This window comes from Cnephaeus nilssonii (assembly GCF_951640355.1).
Source record: "Cnephaeus nilssonii genome assembly, chromosome: 2".
In the NCBI taxonomy this organism is placed as follows: domain Eukaryota; kingdom Metazoa; phylum Chordata; class Mammalia; order Chiroptera; family Vespertilionidae; genus Cnephaeus; species Cnephaeus nilssonii.
In genome coordinates this window covers 14,359,463-14,368,266 of record NC_137073.1, presented here as the reverse complement: position 1 = coordinate 14,368,266, position 8,804 = coordinate 14,359,463, and positions in this window count along the sequence as shown.

Sequence of the window (8,804 nt, the reverse complement as noted above, 5' to 3'; positions counted from 1 at the left end):
CTTCCAGTCAGGGGCACTTGCCTGGGTTGTGGGCTTGATACCCAAAAGGGGGCGTGCAGGAGGCAGCTGATCAAGGATTCTCTCTCATTATTGATGTCTCTATCTCTCTCCCTCTCTCTATTCGTCTCTGAAATCAATAAAATTTATTTAAAAAAAAAAAAAAAGAATGGGTGCTTTGCCCTGGCCAGTTTGGCTCAGTGGATAGAGCACTGGCCTGCGAACCAAAGGGTCCCGGGTTCTATTCCAGTCAAGAGCATGTGCCTTGGTTGCAGGCTCCTCCCTGGCCCGGACCCTGGTTGGGGCTCAAGCGGGAGTCAACCAATCGATGTGTTTCTCCCACATTGATGTTTCTCTCTGTCTTTCCCTCTTCTACTCTCTCTAAAAAATCAGTGGAAAAATATCCTCGGGTGAGAATTAGAAAAAAAAAAAAGAATGGGAGCTTTCACCTTGGTGTGCTGGGGTCCTGCAGCCGCCCTCCCAGACCTGGTGGGTGTGTAACACCTAGTAGCTGGGCTGTAGGTGGTCTCACCGTGGAGGTTGGACTTGTGGCCCGTGCCTGGGTCTGGCTCCACAGCTTTGAAGCCCTGCCCTCCAGTCCCTGCGGCGGCAGCAGTGGACGCTGGCGGAAGGATATGTGAATTCAGAACATTTGGCCCCTCCAGTAAAGCGTCGAGACCACTGCACCAGCGTGGTTTCCTACTAGGTTTTGCTTCTTATTGACCAGAAGTCCTTTCGCTCCATGCGGCCAACTTCCTGAGTTCTTTGGTTGTGGGTGTGGACAGTTTTGGTTGTGGGTGTGTATCACCTAGTTTGTTGCCAGCTTCAGACTCTGGTGCTTTGTTGAAGAAGTTCTTAATTCCTTATAGTCAAATGCATCCTTTTTCCCATCATGGCAAATGCTTCTGTGTCCTGTTTAACAACGCTTTCTCTCCTCTGATGCCTTCCTGCAATTTCACTCAGTCCTTTTTGTTTTGCTTTTCACACTGAGGTTTATAATTGCTGTGAAATTGCTATTTATGCCGGTGACTGGATACCCGGTGCCCCTCTCCGTCGGCCCTGCCAGCGCTGGTGAGCGTCCCAGGTGCCGCATGTCCTGTGGCTCCATGATCTGTTGGTATGCCCGCTGTCCTGGCGCTGGCCCCCTTTCCCTGTCACTGCAGCTTTAGGACAGCTCTTCATTTCCAGGACGGGACATGACCCAGCCTGGGCCTTTAGGCGTGTTGGCCCCTTGCCCTTACGTAGAACTATTAGGATATTGCTATCTGGAATTTGGACTGGAGTGATATTGACTCACTAGATTGGGGAGAAATTGTTTTGTGTGGTTTGGAGTTTCAGGTGTTGAACATGCTGCGTGTCCACCCACTGGGTCTCTGGTGCTGTCCACGCTGTGCCACCAGAGCGCGCCTGTGGTGCTGACCACCGGTGTTAGCACAGACCCACCAATGACAGGCACGGTCCCCAACATGACCGCCCTCACCATAGACAATAGCTGGAATCCTGGGGCCCCCAGGCCACCTGCACTTTTGACCAACTGGCTACAAATTCAGGGAGTTCCCATGACCCCCTCGGATTCAATAACTCAGTAGGATGACTTAGAATTCAGAGAGATGCCATACTTCTGATTTTATTATAAAGGATATGATAACAGTTTTAGTATAAAGGACTCAAACCAAGACCAGCCAAGTGAAAAGACCCACAGGGGGAAGTCCAGGAGGGTCCAGAACACTGACTGTACCTCTCCATGGAGTGCAAGTGTGTCTCCCTCCTGGCACATCCGGGTGCTCACCCACAGGAAAGGCCACGAGCCTCAGTGTCAGTTAGTTTGGGGTGTCACTGTGTCAGCCATGGAATCACTGACCACGTGATTGAACTCCAGCCCTGCCCACCCACCTAACCCTCTGATCATAGGGTAGGCCTTTTGGTGACAGCCCTTGTTGAGTCACCTCATTAGTGTAAGCTCAGGGGGCCAGGGGCATATTAAGGAATCAGAGGCTCCTTCCCCTCAATAGGGATAAAGGCCAGAGAAATTATTCATTATTTGTCAGATGTCTTTTCACCAGGTTTTATAACTTCCTTCCCAGAGGCCAGTTCTCTGGGACATTGTGGTTCCATGTACTTTGGGTTTTGATGTGTTGTAAATGGCACCTTCACTTAAATGCCCCCAGTGATCAGCAAGGGCAGTTGACTTTGTTCCTGGGAACCCACTCAACTTGCTCATCCTGATGTTGGTTCCTTTGTAGACCTTTTGAAGTTCCATCTGGGATGTTGGTTTTCTAGATCTCCCTGTTGAAGTGAGGCAAGTGGGCACATTGGCCTTTGTTCTGACTTCATTGCTTTACTAAATGTCTGCATGTGGCTGATGTGGCAGATACTGGACGCTCCAGGGACTCAGAGTGAGCAGACAGAAGTCCCTCCCCTCGTGGAGCCTGTTTTGGTGGAGGGATGAAGACAGAGATGATTGAAGTGCTGGCAGGTCAGGTGGAGGGAGCACTGCAGAGAAAAAGACAACGCTCAGGGATAAGGTACATAGAGCACCCAAGGGGAGGCCTCACTGAGGAGGTGCCATGAAGTAAAAATTGAGGGGCTCTAGGGAGCAAGCTGCCCAGATATCTGGGAAAGAAAGCAAGTGCAGAGGCGCTGGGGCAGGTCTGTGGAAGAGCGAGGCTGTGCGGGCAGAGAGGGGAGGGGAGGGGGTCAGTGTACAGGTCACGCGAGGACCTTGGCGCCCACACTCAGATGTGCAGAGGCAGGTCATAGCTGACCCTACTAGGATTTCTGAGTGTCACGGCAGGGTCGCCGGAGAGGCAGGTGGAGGTGAGAGGTAGCGAGTTCCCAGTGTGAGCTGAGGTGCAGGCAGAGCCATTTGCTCCCAGCTGGGATCTGAGCCGTGAGTGCTAAGTTAAGGGGATTCCATGTCCATTTACTCACTGGAGTTGTGGGGGGTCAGGTTTGGACACGTTGAGTTTAAAATGCCCGTGAAACAACCGGGTAGGCAGAGGAAGTTCAAGGCAAGGTCCAGCCTGGAAATGCACGTGAGGAGTCACCAGCATGTTGAGCCCTAAAGCCAGGAGACAGGTGCCATCATGCAGGAGGTCGAGATGCCAGGCGTTCATAGGTCTGGAACCGAAGAGGAACCATCAGGTAGAGGGAAACAGGAGTGTGTTGCCAGGAGGCAGTGGCAGGTGTGGCCACCGTAGGCACAGAGGCTGCTCCTCCCCGCAAGCTGTCATTACAGTGAGCACGGTCCTTCCTCTTTCTTCTCTGCGAGACGGCATCCAGAATGGGAACTGGATCTTACCACATGCTTTTTCTGCATCAGCCGACCATTCTCCTTCAGTCTGGTGAATTACAGGAAGTTTTTCAGTGCTAAGTTGCCATTATAGTCTTGGGCTAAATTCCATTTCATCAGAATTCATCTGCTGGTTCCTTTCTTAGTCCTGTCTGGTTTTGGTAAATGATAAACATTTTTTTAGGAATGTTTCTTATTCAGAAGTTTGTAGAAGGCAGTTCTAGTCTGAGCCTGGTGTCTTCTTTTGTGGGTATTTTTAATGGTTATAGGGCTACTTCTATTCTTCTTCGGCTGCTTTTGATAAGTTTTTTTCTTTCCTACGTTTACTAATCATGTTTGCAATGTCCTTATCTGGGCTCCCTCTCCTCGACAGAGCTCTATTTGCTGTTTGCCTCTTGCTTCGGGCTCCTGCTTTCTCTACTACTCAAGGAAAGCGAAAAATCCTCAAGTATCCAGTGTCAGGCACAACACATACAGTGCACAGAACTTTCATGACTTCTCATTTTTATTTCTTTCCTAACAGCGGGTCAGGCATCTGAGGTGGACTGAAATGATCCCATCAAATAGAAACAGAGTCCTTGTTACTGATTCCTAACCAGTGTCTTCCCTCTTCCTTCTGAGGATTTTTATTTGATTTTTATTTTTGGTTAATCCTCACCTGAGGATTATTTTCCATTGATTTTTAGAGAGTGGAAGGGAGAGGGAGAAACAGAGAGAAACATCGATGTGAGAGAGACACATTGATTGGTTGCCTCCTGCACTCACCCCAACCAGGGCTGGGGAACCTGCAACCAAGATACATGCTCTTGACCGGAACTTTAACCTGGGATCCTTCAGTCCGCGGGCGGAGTCTCTATCCACTGAGCCAACCAGCTAGGGCTGAGGATTTTTATTTTAAAGGATTTCCGGACTGCTCTGTCACCTGTTTCTCTGGATGTGGGCTCCATCTCTCACTAAGCCTCATCCCTGTGTGTTGGGACTGACCCTTTACTGATGCCTCTGGGAGCTGCTCCCTGAGTGTGGTCTTATGTCCTGCGGGCCAGACATGGGCCTGACCAGGTCCTTGCTGTTTCTTTGACAGCAACCCAGCTTATCTGCTGTGTGTCATGCACTAGTCCCAGTGGCACGCTTCTCTCTAGCTACAGTCACTTAGGTTTCAGTAGTGACTGTGTTTTACTATAAAAATCTTTAGAATTTATTTAAATTGAGGTGAGATTCATACAACATACAATTAGCCATTTAAAAATGTACAATTCAGAGGCACTTAGTACATTCACAACGTTGTGCAGCCCCCACCTCTGCCTAGTACTCTGAAACTTGTAATCATTATATTAATCTATAAGTAAAACTGTAAAAGGAGAGGCGTCTCCTGATCCCCCCTTTTCTATGGATGACTGGTTCTGAGCTGGGGCAGCAGAGAGACCTGGGGAAGAAGCGATCTCCATGAATCCAGGGAGCCTGGCCTAGGGTCCCTAGATAGATCCTGAGAGGAAGGTCCCCGGACACACACATCCCTCCCACATGCCTCTATCTGCTTTCCGAACTCCGAGCTTAGACCCTCAAACCAATCTGGGAGTCCACTCAGGCCAGGTGGTATGTGGGAGGTAAAGGCCAAGGAGGCAGGACATCAGGAACCAGATCCTTCCTCTTCCTTCTTCACTCTCCCCAGACCCCTAGCTTAGAGTTGTTCTGTTCTTTGTCAGCAAATAGTCTTAGGTCAGTGGTCAGCAAACTCATTAGTCAACAGAGCCAAATATCAACAGTACAACGACTGAAATTTCTTTTGAGAGCCGAAAACCGACTTCTGCGCATGGCCCATGAAGTTTCAATCGCACTGTATGTGTGCGCCCGCATGTGGTATTTTGTGGAAGAGCCACACTCAAGGGGCCAAAGAGCCGCATGTGGCTCGCGAGCCGCAGTTTGCTGACCACTGTCTTAGGCCATAACCTTGACTTAAGCTCTACAACCAATAATTAATTTTCTTTTTCTCTATGATTTCTGTTATCACAATCTATTGCAGCAACAAATACCTCATGTCTGGTTTCAGTGGGCAGCGGTGGAGGGCAGTTAATGGGGAAAAAGAATTTTAGAAACTGGAAGGAAAAATAGGTAATTTAGCAATAATAAATGGAGATTTTAGGACAACTAGACAGAACATCAGCAAAGATAAAGAAGACTGAACACTATCATTCAAGTGAACCTACTTATTTATAGAACATTCCACCAGTATCCTTTTCAGGTACCTATGAAACATTCATTCTCCATGATAGACCATATCTTGGGCCACAAAATACATCACCATTAATATTGAGACTGAAATTATACAAAATATGTTTTCTAACCCCAGTGGAATTAGATATATACAACAAAATTAAGTCTGCAAAAACCCAAATGTTTGGAAATTAAATAACATATTCCTAAATATCATGTAGGTCAATAAGAGTGAAAAATGAAAACACACCCGATCAAAATTTGAGGGATGCAATTAACACAGTGCTAGAGGGAAATTTATATAGCTTTAAACACCTGTCTGAGAAAAAAAAGAAAGGCCTCAAATAAGAAAACCTAGGCTTCTACCTTACAAAATTAGAAAAAAGACCAAATGAAACCCAAAGGAAGCAGAAAAAAGAATAACAGGAATTGAATGAAATACAAAACAGAAAAACCAAGTTCTTTGAAAAGATCAACAAAATTGACACATCCTTAGTTATACTGATGAAGAAAATAAAGAGCCATAGCTGGTTTGGCTCAACAGATAGAGCGACGGACTGGGGACTGAAGGGTCTGCGGACTGAAGGGTCGTGGGTTCAATTCCGGTCAAGGGCACACGCTCAGGTTTCGGACTCAATCCCCAGTAGGGGGCATGCAGGAGGCAGCCCATCAATGATTCACTCCCTTCCTCTCTAAAATCAATATAGTTTTTAAAAAAGAACACAATTTTTACCAAATGATGGTTGAAAAAGGGAATATCATTAACAATCCTAAAGAAATTAATAGGGCTTACAAAGGAATAGAGATGGTCCCCAACTTAAGGTGGTTTGACTTTGATGTGCAAAAGCAATAATGCATAATAAATTATATGTGATATTCAACACTTTATAAAATAAGCTTTGTGTTCATTGATTTTACTCAACTGTAGGCTAATGTAAGTGTTCTAAGCATGGTTAAGATAGGCTAGGCTAAGCTATGATGTTTGGTGTGTTGAGTGCATTTTCAATTTCCTTGGGTTTATCAGCATATAACTACATCATTCAGTCAAGGACCACCTGCAGTAGGAAAACTGTATACCAACAAATTAGATAACTTAGATGAAATGGACAAATTCCTAAAAAGACATTACTTAAATTGACTTAAAAAGAAGTAGAAAATCAGAATAAACCTATAACAAAAAATTAAATTAATAAAAAATCTTAAGTCTTCATACAAAGGAAAGCCCACCTGGCTTCACTAATGCATTCTATCAGTAACACTAATCACTCTCAAACTCTCAGAAAATAGAGGAGGGAACTCTTCCCAACTCATTCTACGGGTCTAATGTTATCCTGATACAAAAGCCAGGCAAAGATATCACAAAAAAAGAAAACTTGAGATCAACGTCCCTTATGTAGATCAGCGTCTCTCGTGAATACAGATGTAAAATCCTTAATAAAATGTTAGCAAACAAAATACAGCAATACCAACACTATACACCATTACCAAATAGGATTTAGCACAGGAATGCAAGGTTGGTTAAATATCTACAAGCAGTAGATATTTATACTAGTATCTAAAAGTGTTCTATTTCAAATAGACCATTTAAATATATATATTGATTTCAGAGAGGAAGGGAGAGATATAGAAAACATCAATGAGAGAGAATAGTTGATTGGCTGCCTCCTACAAGCCCCTCACTGGGGATTGAGCCTGCAACCGGGGCATGTGCCCTGATTGGCAATTAAACCTCAACCTCCTGGTTCGTAGGTTGACGCTCAACCACTGAGCCACTCTGGCTGGGCTCAAATAGACCATATTAGTGGATAAAAGATAAAACCCACAATATCATCTCAGTGGATGCAGAAAAACATTTGGCAAAATCCAACACCCATTCATAATAAAAGATTTCAACATACTAGGAATAGAAGAGAGCTTCCTCAACCTACAAAGGACAGCTGTGTGAATTTCTGAGTGCTGCTGTATCCAGTCACTACAAAGTTAGTGACTTAAAAACAACAGATTTACCATCTGGCAGTTCTGGAGGTCAGAAGTCTGACATGAGCCTCACTGGATGGTCAGCAGGCCGATTTTCTTCTAGACTTCAGTGGGGGGAGAAACTGTTTCCTTGCCTTTTCTAGATTCTAGAGGTGCCTACTTCCTTGGCTCCTGGCTTCCTGCCTCCATATTCAAAAGCTAGCAACTGTGGGTCGAGTCCTTCTCACATTGCCTCACAAACAAAATCAGGATAGACCTATAACAAAAAATTGAATTGATAAAAGTATTAAGTCTTCATGCAAAGGGAAGCCCAGGCCTACATGCCTCCACTAATGCATTCTATCAGTAACCAATCACTTCACAAACTCAGAAAGTAGGGGGGGATACTCCTCCAGAAGAGCAGAACCTCTTCTGAACCCCTCTCCCACTTTTAAGGACCTTTGTAATTACATTTGCTCCATTTGGAAAAGCCACTTATCTCACTATTGTGAGGTCAGCTGATTAGCAACCTTAATTTCCTTTGCTATGTAACCTGACATATTCATGATTCCAGGGATAACAACATGGGTATCTTTGGTTGGGAGCGTCAGTGCCTATCACAGCATCTATTATGAAAAATAATCAGCTAGAATCATATTCATGGCGAATGACTGAATGCTTTTCTGTAAATTCAGAAACAAGGTAGGAATGTCTGCTCTTGCTACTTCTACTCAACACTGTACTGGATGTGCAATAAGGCACACAAAAAGAAAAAAGTAGTACACATATTGGAAGAAGTAAAAATGTCTTGATCCTATATACTAGTATAGCTAATCCTAAGGAACCCACATACATACACCTACCTGGAACTAATAAGTTTAGCAAGGTCCTAGCATATAGATTAATGGAAAAAAATCCATTTCATTTCTATGTACTAATAAGCCAAAAACTTAGGAATTTATCAGAAGTAATGTAAGAGTTATACACTGAAAACTAAAAATCTGATAAGGGAAAATTAAAGATCTAAATAAATGGAAAGATACTCCATATTCCATTAAAAGACTATTAAGATGTCAGTTTTCACAATATACAGATGATGTATTGTGGAACTGTATACCTGATCCTATATAATTTTATTAACCAATGTCACCCCAACAAATTCAAGTAAAAAAAAACAACACTAAAAAAAAAAAAAAAGATACCAATTCTCCCCAAATTGATCTATAGATCCAATGCAATCCCTATCAAAATCCCAGCAGGATTTTGGGAGAAAGTAAACTAATCCTAAAATTTATATGGAAATACAAGACTTAGAAGAGCCAAAACATTTTTTTGTTGTTAATCCTCA